This window comes from Antechinus flavipes, chromosome 1 (genome assembly GCF_016432865.1).
Source record: "Antechinus flavipes isolate AdamAnt ecotype Samford, QLD, Australia chromosome 1, AdamAnt_v2, whole genome shotgun sequence".
Taxonomy (NCBI): Eukaryota; Metazoa; Chordata; class Mammalia; order Dasyuromorphia; family Dasyuridae; genus Antechinus; species Antechinus flavipes.
Window position 1 is genome coordinate 284,053,662 of NC_067398.1, and position 12,332 is coordinate 284,065,993.

Consider the following 12,332-nt stretch of genomic DNA (forward strand, 5'->3'; position numbering starts at 1 on the left):
TTCAGGAGAAGCCTTCTCTCAGAGGCGCAACCAGATTCACTTCATTTCATACCACTGTGGTGGCTGGGCTCCTGCACTTCCCCCCACTGAGACCAAGCTGATCTGAAAGGCTCTCCAGAAAGCTGCCCAGCCCCAGGCAAGGAGATGCTGTCTGGAGACTGAAGAAAGCAGAGACAGAAGCAAGGGACAACCTGCAAGAGCTCTTAGAACCAAGGAGAAAGAGAAGCCTCTAAGAAAACTAACCGAGCTATATTGAAGGACACAATAAAAGACTGAACTTTTAGCACCTGGCTGCATTTTGGAGTGATTATTACTTTCAACTGCAACTAAGGCTGCCTCCCCAAGAAACCCTCTCCCAGAGAGAACCATCTTATATTTTAAAGAAGAAAAACACCATAAGAATTCAAGAAAAGCATAAAAAGGTAAAAAATGAAATAACTCTTGAGAATTATATTTCTGTTATGTACTTATTTTTGTTAAGTATTTAGAGAGTACTTATATTTTTTTATTTTAGTATGATAATATGAAAAAGGAACAATATGTAGAAAGAGGATTGTACTGGATAAAGAGGAAAATGGAGGCAAAATGAGGCAACCTATATCTCATGAAGAGGCAAAGAAGATCTATTATAATTGAGGGAAAGAAGGGAGAGGAGGAGAACATTATGGGACTCTTACTCCATGAGATTTGGCTCAAAGAGAGAATATCAGGCATATTTGGTTGCACAGAGAAACTTGTCTCACCTTATAGGGAAGTGGGAGAGGAAAGGGGAAAGGAAAGGGAAGCTAATGGAAAGGGAAAACAGAAGTAGTAGGAGAAAGGTGTAAGAAAGGAGGAGGCTCATTTCCACAATATATAGAGAATTGACTCTATAAGTAATCAAGGCATTCTCCAATTGATAAATGGTCAAAAGATATGAACAGACAATTTTCAGATGAAGAAATTGAAACTATTTCTAGTCAGATGAAAAGGTGCTCTAAATCACTATTGATCAGAGAAATGCAAATTAAGACAACTCTGAGATACCACTACACACCTCTCATATTGACCAGGATAACAGGAAAAGATAATGGTGAATGTTGGAGGGGATGTGGGAAAACTGGGACACTGATATATTGTTGATGGAATTGTGAACACATCCAGCTATTCTGGAGAGCGATTTGGAACTATGCTCAAAAAGGTATCAAATTGTGCATACCCTTTGATCCAGCAGTGTTTCTATTGGGCTTATATCCCAGAGAAATCTTAAAGAAGGGAAAGGGACCTGTATTTGCAAAAATGTTTGTGGAAGCCCTCTTTGTAGTGGCTAAAAACTGGAAACTGAGTGGATGCCCATCAATTAGAGAATGGCTGAATAAATTGTGGTATGTGAATGTTATGAAATATAATTTTTCTATAATAAATGACCAACAGGATGATTTCAGAAAGGCCTGGAGAGACTTATATGAACTGATGCTGAGTGAAAAGAGCAGGATCAGGAGATCATTATATGCTAAAACAACAAATATGACAATCAATTCTGATAGATGTGACTCTCTTCAACAATGAGATGAACCAAATCAATTCCATTTGTTCAATAATGAATAAAATCAGCTACTTCCAGCAAAAGAACTTTGGGAAATGAGTGTGAACCACTACATAGCATTTCCAATTCCTCTGTTTTTGTCCACTTGCATTTTTTATTTCCTTCATAGGTTAATTGTACATTATTTCAAAGTCCAATTCTTCTTGTGCAACAAAATAACTGTATGGATATGTATACATATATTGGATTAAACATATACTTTAACATATTTAACATATATTGGTCTACTTGCTGTCTGGGGGAAGGGGATGGGGGAAGACAGGGAAAAATTGGAACAAAAGGTTTTGCAATTGTCAATGGTGAAAAATTACCCATGCATATATCTTGTAAATAAAAAGCTACAATAAAAAAAGAAAGGGGGAGGCTGTCTGCAGGAGATGGTGGTCAGAAGCACAATGCTGGGGAGGAAGGAAGGGGAAAGGGAAAGAATAACTTAGGGTAAATATGATAGCAGGAAATACAGAATTAGTCATTTTAACTGTGAATGTGAATGGGATGAACTCTCCCATAAAACAAAGGCAGTAGACTGTTTTAAAAGCCAGAATCCCACGATATGTTGTTTACAAGAAATACATTTAAAGCAGAATGATATATACAGAGTAAAGATAAAAGGCTGGAGCAGAATTTATAATGCTTCAGGTGAAGTAAAAAAAAAAAAAAAAAAAGTAGGTATAGCAATTCTGATCTCAGATCAAGCAAAAGCAAAAGTAGATCTAATTAAAAAAGACAAGGAAGGAAACTATATCTTGCTAAAGGGTACTATAGATTGTAGTGTGCTTTCTAGTATAGTCCAGACTAGCTCTCTAGAGGATCTTGGGACCAGCCCGAGTCCTTGGTCTTAGTGGAGGACTGATGAAGATAGGAGACCCATGAGGATGGTCAAAGATGGAGTCCATTTATTTCAAGTCCTCTCAGCCCTTAAATACCTTAGTATCATTCCATCATTACAATACACTAAGCATGTGCCAACTAGAGAACCATTACATCACCACATCACACTATTCAAGTGTTAACTATTAGTATCCTGCTATAGACATGTAAATGCCTCTCTTTACTGTAAGTATCCCTTGCTTCAAATAATACACAGATGATCACACCCTTCTTGCATTCTCAGGAAGAGTGAGAGCCCTTAAGGGAGATGGGGAGCCAAACCAGACATTGTCAACAGGTTCCATCTAGGCTGAAGGGTCCTATATCTTACCCAGAGTTCCCCACTATCTGCAGCCCTCTACAATAGATAATGAAGCAATATCAATATTAAACATATATGCACCAAGTGGTATAGCATCCAAATTCCTAGAGGAGAAGTTAAAAGAGCTGCAAGAAGAAATAGACAGCAAAACTAGACTCATGGGGGATCTCAATCTTGCTCTATCAGAACTAGATAAATGGAACCACAAAATAAGAAAGAAATTAAGGAGGTAAACAGAATTTTAGAAAAGTTAAGTATGATAGATATTTGGAAAAAACTGAATAGAGACAGAAAGGAGTATACTTTTTTCTCAACAGTTCAAGGAACCTATACAAAAACTGACCATGAATTAGGATGTTAAAAACCTCAAAATCAAATGCAAAAAATCTTGAAATAGTAAATACATTTTTTTCAGATCATGATGCAATAAAAATCATATGCAATAAAGGCCAAGGGAAAAAGAGCAAAAATTAATTGGAAACTTGTTGGAATCTTTACAAACTGCTAACTCATTAGAGTTGATAGATTATTGATCTGATCTTACAAGAAGATGTTTTGAGCCAGAACCTGAAACAAGGTACTAAGTAGAACTAATTGATACAATGTTGTGTTCACACTTTTACTCATTGGAGTTCACACGCCTGGGAAATTTCAGGGTTTAGTATGAGATATCTGAATTCACACCTCCCTTGAAGCTCTTAGGGCCAGAGAGCACTATGGGAGAAAACCCATAATCCCTCTCCCTTGTATCCCACAATTCCTCTCTCTCATATAAAAGAAACAGACAGAGGCTCTCGGACAGATTTCACCAGAATTACATGAAGAGTGGAGCTGGCTGGAGGCTGAAGAAAGTAGAAGCAGAGGCCGAAGGACAAACCTTTGGATTTGGAGACATTCGGAGGGAGCTCTTGGAACCAAGCAGAGAGATAAGCCTCTAAGAATCAAGCTAATCGGGTTATATTAGAGACAATAAAAGATCTGAACTTTTATCACCTGACTGCAATTGGGGTAATTATTGATCCGAACTGATACTAAAGCTGCCTCCAAGAAAACCTCCCCGAGAAACCTGCCCGCTCCCCCAGAGAAAACCATTATATTATATATTTTAAAGAAGAAAAAGAACACCACAGAAACTAAATAATCTAATACCAAAGAATGAATGGATGAAAAGACAACTCATAGACAAAATCAATAACTTCATCCAACAGAATGATTATAATGAGACAATGTACCAAAATCTGTGGGAAGCAGACAAAGTGTTTTAAGTGGAAATTTTATATCTCTAGATGCTTACTTGCATAAATAAAGAGAAGACCACCTAAACTAACAGAGGAAGAAGTAAATATCCTAAACACGCCTATCTCAGAAAAAGAAATAGAACAAACTATCAATCAACTCCCTAAGAAAAAATCCCCAGACCAGATGGATTTAGATCTGAATTCTATCAAACATTTAAAGATCAATTAACTCCAATGCTAAATAAACTATTTGAAAAAGTAGGGATTGAAGGAGTCCTACCAAACTCCTTTTATGACACAGATATGGTACTGATACCTAAACCAGGTAGGCTGAAAACAGAGAAAGAAAATTATAGACCAATCTCCCTAATGAATATTGATGCTAAAATCTTAAATAAAATATTAGCAAAAAGATTACAGAAAATCATCCCCAGTATGATACACTATGACCAAGTAGGATTTATATCAGGAATGCAGGGCTGGTTCAATGTTAGGAAAACTATGAACGTAATTGACTATATCAACAACCAACCAAACAAAAACCATATGATCATCTCAATAGATGCAGAAAAAACATTTGATAAAATCCAACAGCCATTCCTAATAAAAACACTTGAGAGCATAGGAATAAAAGGACTTTTCCTTAAAATAGTTAGGAGCATATATTTTAAACCTTCAGTAAGCATCATATGCAATGGGGAAAAACTGGAACCTTTCCCAGTAAGATCTGGAGTGAAGCAAGGTTGCCCACTATCACCATTATTATTCAATATTGTATTAGAAACACTAGCCTCTGCAATAAGAGTCGAGAAAGAGATTAAAGGAATTAGAGTAGGCAATGAGGAAACCAAACTATCACTCTTTGCAGATGATATGATGGCATACCTAGAAAACCCCAGAGATTCTACTAAAAAGCTATTAGAAATAATTCATAATTTTAGCAAAGTAGCAGGATACAAAATAAATCCCCAGAAATCCTCAGCATTCTTATACACCACCAACAAAATCCAAGAGCAAGAGATACAAAGAGAAATTCCATTCAAAATAACTGTTGATAGCATAAAATATTTGGGAATCTACCTACCAAAGGAAAGTCAGGAATTATTTGAGCAAAATTATAAAAAAGTTTCCACACAAATAAAGTCAGACTTAAATAATTGGAAAAATATTAAGTGCTCTTGGATTGGCCGAGCGAACATAATAAAGATGACAATACTCCCTAAACTAATCTATTTATTTAGTGCTATACCAATCAGACTTCCAAGAAAATATTTTAATGATTTAGAAAAAATAACAACAAAATTCATATGGAACAATAAAAAGTCGAGAATCTCAAGGGAATTAATGAAAAAAAAATCAAATGAAGGTGGCCTAGCTGTATCTGATCTAAAATTATATTATAAAGCAGCAGTCACCAAAACCATTTGGTATTGGCTAAGAAATAGATTAGTTGATCAGTGGAAAAGGTTAGGTTCACAAGACAGAATAGTCAACTATAGCAATCTAGTGTTTGACAAACCCAAAGATTCTAACTTTTGGGATAAGATTTCATTATTTGATAAAAACTGCTGGGATAACTGGAAATTAGTATGGCAGAAATTAGGCAAGGACCCACACTTAACACTATATACCAAGATAAGATCAAAATGGGTCCATGACCTAGGCATAAAGAACGAGATTATAAATAAATTAGAGGAACATGGGATAGTTTATCTCTCAGACTTGTGGAGGAGAAAGAAATTTGTGACCAAAGATGAACTAGAGACCATTACTGATCACAAAATAGAAAATTTTGATTATATCAAATTAAAAAGTCTTTGTACAAACAGAGCGAATGCAAACAAGATTAGTAGGGAAGCAACAAACTGGGAAAACATCTTTACAATTAAAGGTTCTGATAAAGGCCTCATTTCCAAAATATATAGAGAACTGACTCAAATTTATAAAAAATCAAGCCATTCTCCAATTGATAGATGGTCAAAGGACATGAACAGACAATTTTCAGATGAAGAAATTGAAACTATTACCACTCACATGAAAGAGTGTTCCAAATCACTATTGATCAGAGAAATGTAAATTAAGACAACTTTGAGATATCACTACACACCTGTCAGATTGGCTAAGATGACAGAAAAAAATAATGATGAATGTTGGAGGGGATGCGGGAAAACGGGGATACTGATGCATTGTTGGTGGAGTTGTGAACGAATCCAGCCATTCTGGAGACCAATCTGGAATTATGCCCAAAAAGTTATCAAACTGTGCATACCCTTTGATCCAGCAGTGTTTCTATTGGGCTTATACCCCAAAGAGATACTAAAAAAGGGAAAGGGACCTGTATGTGCCAAAATGTTTGTAGCAGCCCTGTTTGTAGTGGCTAGAAACTGGAAAATGAATGGATGCCCATCAATTGGAGAATGGCTGGGTAAATTGTGGTATATGAATGTTATGGAATATTATTGCTCTGTAAGGAATGACCAGCAGGATGAATACAGAGAGGCTTGGAGAGACCTACATGGACTGATGAGATGAGCAGAACCAGGAAATCATTATACACTTCGACAACGATATTGTGTGAGGATGTATTCTGATGGAAGTGGATTTCTATGACAAAAAGACCTAACTGAGTTTCAATGGATAAATGATGGACAGAGACAGCTACACCCAAAGAAGGAACACTGGGAAATGAATGTGAACTATTTGCATTTTTGATTTTCTTCCCGAGTTATTTTTACCTTCTGAATCCAATTCTCCCTGTGCAACAGGAGAACTGTTCGGTTCTGCAAATATGTATTGTATCTAGGATATACTGCAACATATTTAACATATATAGGACTGCTTGCCATCTTGGGGGGGGGGGAGGTGAAGGGAGGGAGGGGAAAAAACGGAACAGAAGCGAGTGCAAGGGATAATGTTGTAAAAAAGTTACCCTGGCATGGATTCTGTCAATACAAAGTTATTATTAAATAAAATAAAATTTAAATTAAAAAAAATAAAATAAAATCTATAAAATAGTAAAAAATAAAAAATAAAAATAAAAAAATAAAGAGAAGACCAATGAATAGGGCTTATAACTAAAAAGGCTAGGAAAAAAAAAAAAACACAAAAACCCTCAAATGCCAAATTTGAAATTCTGAAAATAAAAGGAAAGATTAAAAATGCAACAAGTTTTTGTCTCACCTTATATAAAAGGTTTGTTTGTTTTTTTATCATTCTACTATTCTTCTCTCCTCTTATAAGAAAAAAGTAGCTTCTATCTAGATCAGAAATGTAAAACATTGGACCTCAAGAGGCATGCAGGAGGCAACACTCCTAAACGCGGCCTAAATGAGATTAAAATAATAAATAAAAGCACAATAAAATATAGTATTACATTACATTTTAAAATTTAGCTAATACGTCACCAGCAAGGATCCTTATATATAGTTGTGGGTCTCCATTTTATTTGAATTGATACTACTATTATAGATAATTCTTGGAATATTTACTAATTAATATCAAAACTGAACAGACTGTTCATCCTAAGATAATTACCAATTTCCCAATATCATTGATCATATGGTATTCTTAGGGTAATTATGACAACAAGTCCATCAAGTTTTTTTTTTTCCCTTCTCAGACATATCCGAGGGGCAAAGAACAATTAGGTGTAATCTAGACAATATTCCCTGGCCAAGTAGTACTCAGAAAAAACTACCTAGAAGTTCAGGCGTATATAACTTCTGGCCAATTAGTGCTTCAAGAATAATGGCTTGCTGATCAGAACTGATAATAGAAGTAGAGTTGTTTCAATATATGAGCAAGAATATTCCAGTCTCAACTCACTTTGAATATGATATTCTGGAAAGCAAAGTCTATATTACAACTAGCAAAAGTGAGCTAATCTCTCAAAGAAAATCTGGACATTCAGTGAAATGGGGAACTTTCAAACTTTCCTGATGAAAAGACCAGAGTTGAACAGAAAATTTGATCTTCATAATACATAACTCAAGAGAAGCATAAAAAAGGTAAAGAGGAAAGAAAAAAGTTATTCAATGAAGTTATTAAACTATATATACATCCCTATACAGAAAGATATTTGTAACTCTTGAGAATTTTATCTTTTATAAGGCAGTTAGAAGGTATACATAGAAAGAGAGTGTGAGTATAAGTTGACTTTGATGTGATGATATATAAAAAAATTAAAGGGTAAATAAATGAATTGAAGTTAAAGAAAAGGAAAGGGAGAGTTAGAATAGGGTAAATTTCATCACATGAAGTGCAAAAGACCTATTACAGGTCCCTACAGAGGGAAAGAAAGGAGAAGGTGAGCATTGTTGGAATCTTACTCTCACTGGATTTGGCTGAAAGAAGGAATAACAGATACTCTCAGTTGCATAGAGAAATTTATCATACCCTATTGGGAAGTAGGAGAGAAACAGGAAATTCAACAGTTGTTGAATGAGAATGAGATGAACTCTTCCACAAAATGGAAGTGAATAATAGAGTGGATCAAAAACCAGAATCCTACAATATGTTATTTACAAGAAACACATTTGTAGCAGAGAGATACACCCAGAGTAAAAGTAAAAAGGCTGGAACAGAATATATTATGCTTCAGCTGAAGTAAAAAAAAAAAGTAGAGGTAGCAATCCCAATCTCAAAGCAAAAGCAAAAATAGATCTAATTAAAATAAATAATTTATATTTTATTTTATTTTATAATAACTTTATATTGACAGAATCCATGCCAGGGTAATTTTTTTTTTACAACATTATCCCTTACACTCGCTTCTGTTCCGATTTTTCCCCTCCCTTCTTCCACCCCCTCCCCTAGATGGCAAGCAGTCCTATATATGTTAAATATGTTGCAGTATATCCTAGATACAATATATGTGTGCAGAACCGAGCAGTTCTCTTGTTGTACAGGGAGAATTGGATTCAGAAGGTAAAAAACAACTCGGAAAGAAAAACAAAAATGCAAATAGTTCAACACATTCGTTTCCCAGTGTTCTTTCTTTGGGTGTAGCTGCTTCTGTCCATCATTTATCAATTGAAATTGAGTCTTTGTCAAAGAAATCCACTTCCATCAGAATACATCCTCATACAATATCGTTGTCGAAGTGTAAAGTGATCTCCTGGTTCTGCTCATTTCACTTAGCAACAGTTCATGTAAGTCTCTCCAAGCCTCTCTGTATTCATCCTGCTGGTCATTTCTTACAAAACAATAATATTCCATAACGTTCATATACCACAATTTACCCAGCCATTCTCCAATTGATGGGCATCCATTCAATTTCCAGTTTCTAGCCACTACAAACAGGGCTGTGATGTGGCCTTTTTCAGCAACAAGGTGATTCAGGCCATTTCCAACGGTTTTGTAATGGAGAGAGCCATCTGCATCCAGAGAGAGGACTATGGAGACTGAGTGTGGATTACAACATAATATTTTCATTTTTTGTTGTTGTTTGCTTGCATTTTGTTTTCTTTCTTTCTTTTTTCCCTTTTTGATCCCATTTTTCTTGTGCAGCATGATAATTGTGGAAATAGGTGCAAAAAAGCGGCACATGTTTAACATATATTGGATTACTTGGTGTGTAGGGGAGGGGTTGTAGGGAAGAGAGGGAGAAAAAATCTGGAACACAAGATTTTCGAGAATTACTGTTGAAAACTATCTATGCATATATTTTGAAAATTAAAAGCTTAAAAAAAAGAAAATATTTCAATTGGAGATAAATGGAAGATTGTCTTGTTCATGTAGGCAAAGGATTCTAAACCATTTCTATATTATAACTTCTTTGGGATCCTGGGAACCTTGTCTATGGACTCCTCAGTATAATGTTTTTAAAGTCACAAAATAAAGTATATCAGATTTAAAAGGGGGAAAAAAAGGGTCATCAAAAGCTTCATAAATTATGAGTCACAACCGTACATGAGATTGTGTAATTGAATTGGGGGGGGGAGGGTAAGAGGAAGGCTGCGTGTGAAAAATTTAGCAAGAGTAAAGAGTTTCTGGACACAACAAATAAAAATTAATTCAAAATCAAACTCATAAAGAATCCAAGGTATTAGATGGTGGAGAACGCACATACGACTTTCTAAACACCTGTCTTACCCTCACAACCAACATTAAATTCAGCTTGAAAAATAGTGCTGGAGTGGTAAAACCTACGAAGACTAGAAATGCAACAACTCACCAGCTGAAGAAAATCTGAAATTTCGTCAGAAAAGGTTTGTCTAGAGGGGCCGGGGAGAAAATCAGTGCAAGCAGGGAGAGAACTAGAGGCTAACAGGGCAGGAGAGTGTCCACACCCAAAACCAGAAGTGACAGCACAGATTGCAGCACAATCTTGCAGCCCTAACCCACAGTACAGGGCTTTTCCTTAGGGCAGTTGCAAGCCTGCAAGGCAGTGGGGCAGGGCAGCCTCTAATCTGCACAATGCGGAGCTCAGCCTGGGGCAATAGAACTTTCGCAGCTCAATTTGCTTCGGGGCAGAGAGACTTCCAGTCTGAGGCCCTTGGCTAGTCAGCCACTAATACCCACAGCCCTACCTCTGGAGGCTTTGGCATCAGGTAGTGACACTTTCACTGCCTAGTCTCTAGCCTTGGGGCAGTCGCTAAATCACACAGCGGGGGTTCTCCCGTGGGCACTTCCCTAGCTCTGCTGTGCTAAATCACTTCCAGTTGGGGAGGGAACTTCTGCCCAGAGCACTCCCCCACTTCGCTGCCAGAAGCCTGTTTACATCTTTTCCTGCTTTGCAGAGGAAGCTGGTAACCCTGTTGCCCTGACGGCAGACCCTAAAGGCTTTAAAAAATGAGTAAAAAATTTAAAAGGACGATTGATAGCTTCTATACAGAAAAAGAGCAGGTTTGCAACCCCAAGGAGACTAATAGCAAACAGTCTCCAGACAATATCCCAAAGGGGAATGTTACCAGTCCCCTTTTACATAGCTCTCCTAGAAGAGACCACTAAAAGTCTCAAAATAGAGAAGAAAAATGGGAAAAGGAAAGAGAAGCTTTGCAAGAAAGTAACAAGTTGTTGAAATATGAATTTGAAAAGGTAAAAAATTCCCAGGAAGTGCAGGGAAACAGAATTTGTGAATTGGAAAAAGTAAAAAAAGTTCAGGAAAGTAAGAATTGTGAATTGAAAAAGATAAAGAATTCACTAGAAAATAGGATATGTGAATTGGAAAAAGAAAATAATTCACTAAAAAAAAAATAGTGAAATGGAAAAAAATTCCATAGAGCAAAACAATTTATTTAAAAACTCAATTGGACATCAACAAAAAGAAGTAAAAAAAGCTAATGAAGAAAATAAGTCATTAAAAATCAGAATTAAACAAATAGAAACTAATGATTCATTGAGACAGCAAAAATCAGTCAAGCAAAACCAAAAAAAAATGATAAATTGGAAAAAACCATTAAATATCTACTTGGAAAAATTACAGACCTGGAAAATAGATCTAGAAGAGATAATCTGAAGATTATTGGACTTTCCAAAAATTTTGATAAAAAAGAGAGCCTAGATACTATTCTACAGGAAATCATCAAAGAGAACTGTCCAGAGGTAATAGAACCAGAAGGTAAAATAGGCATTGAAAGAATTCATCGAAAACCTTCTGAAAAAGACCCTAAAATAAAAATGCCAAGGAATATTGTGGCCAAATTTCAGAACTATCAGATTAAGGAAAAAATATTACAAGCAGCCAGAAAAAAAAAAAAAAAACAATTCAAATACCGAGATGTCACAATAAGGATCACCCAAGATTTGGCTGCCTCCACATTAGAGGATCAAAGGGCCTGGAATCTGATATTCCGAAAGGCAAAAGAACTTGGAATGCAGTCAAGAATAAACTACCCATCTCAGAAAAAGAAATAGAACAAACTATCAATCAACTCCCTAAGAAAAAATCCCCAGAACCAGATGGATTTACATGTGAATTCTACCAAACATTTAAAGAACAATTAATTCCAATGTTATATAAACTATTTGAAAAAATAGAAATTGAAGGAGTCCTACCAAACTCCTTTTATGACACAGACATGGTACTGATACCTAAACCAGGTAGGCTGAAAACAGAGAAAGAAAATTATAGACTAATCTCCGTAATGAATATTGATGCTAAAATCTTAAATAAAATATTAGCAAAAAGATTACAGAAAATCGTCACCAGGATAATACACTATGACCAAGTAGGATTTATACCAGGAATGCAGGGCTGGTTCAATATTAGGAAAACTATTAGCATAATTGACTATATCAATAACCAAACAAACAAAAACCATATGATCATCTCAATAGATGCAGAAAAAGCATTTGATAAAATCCAACATCCATT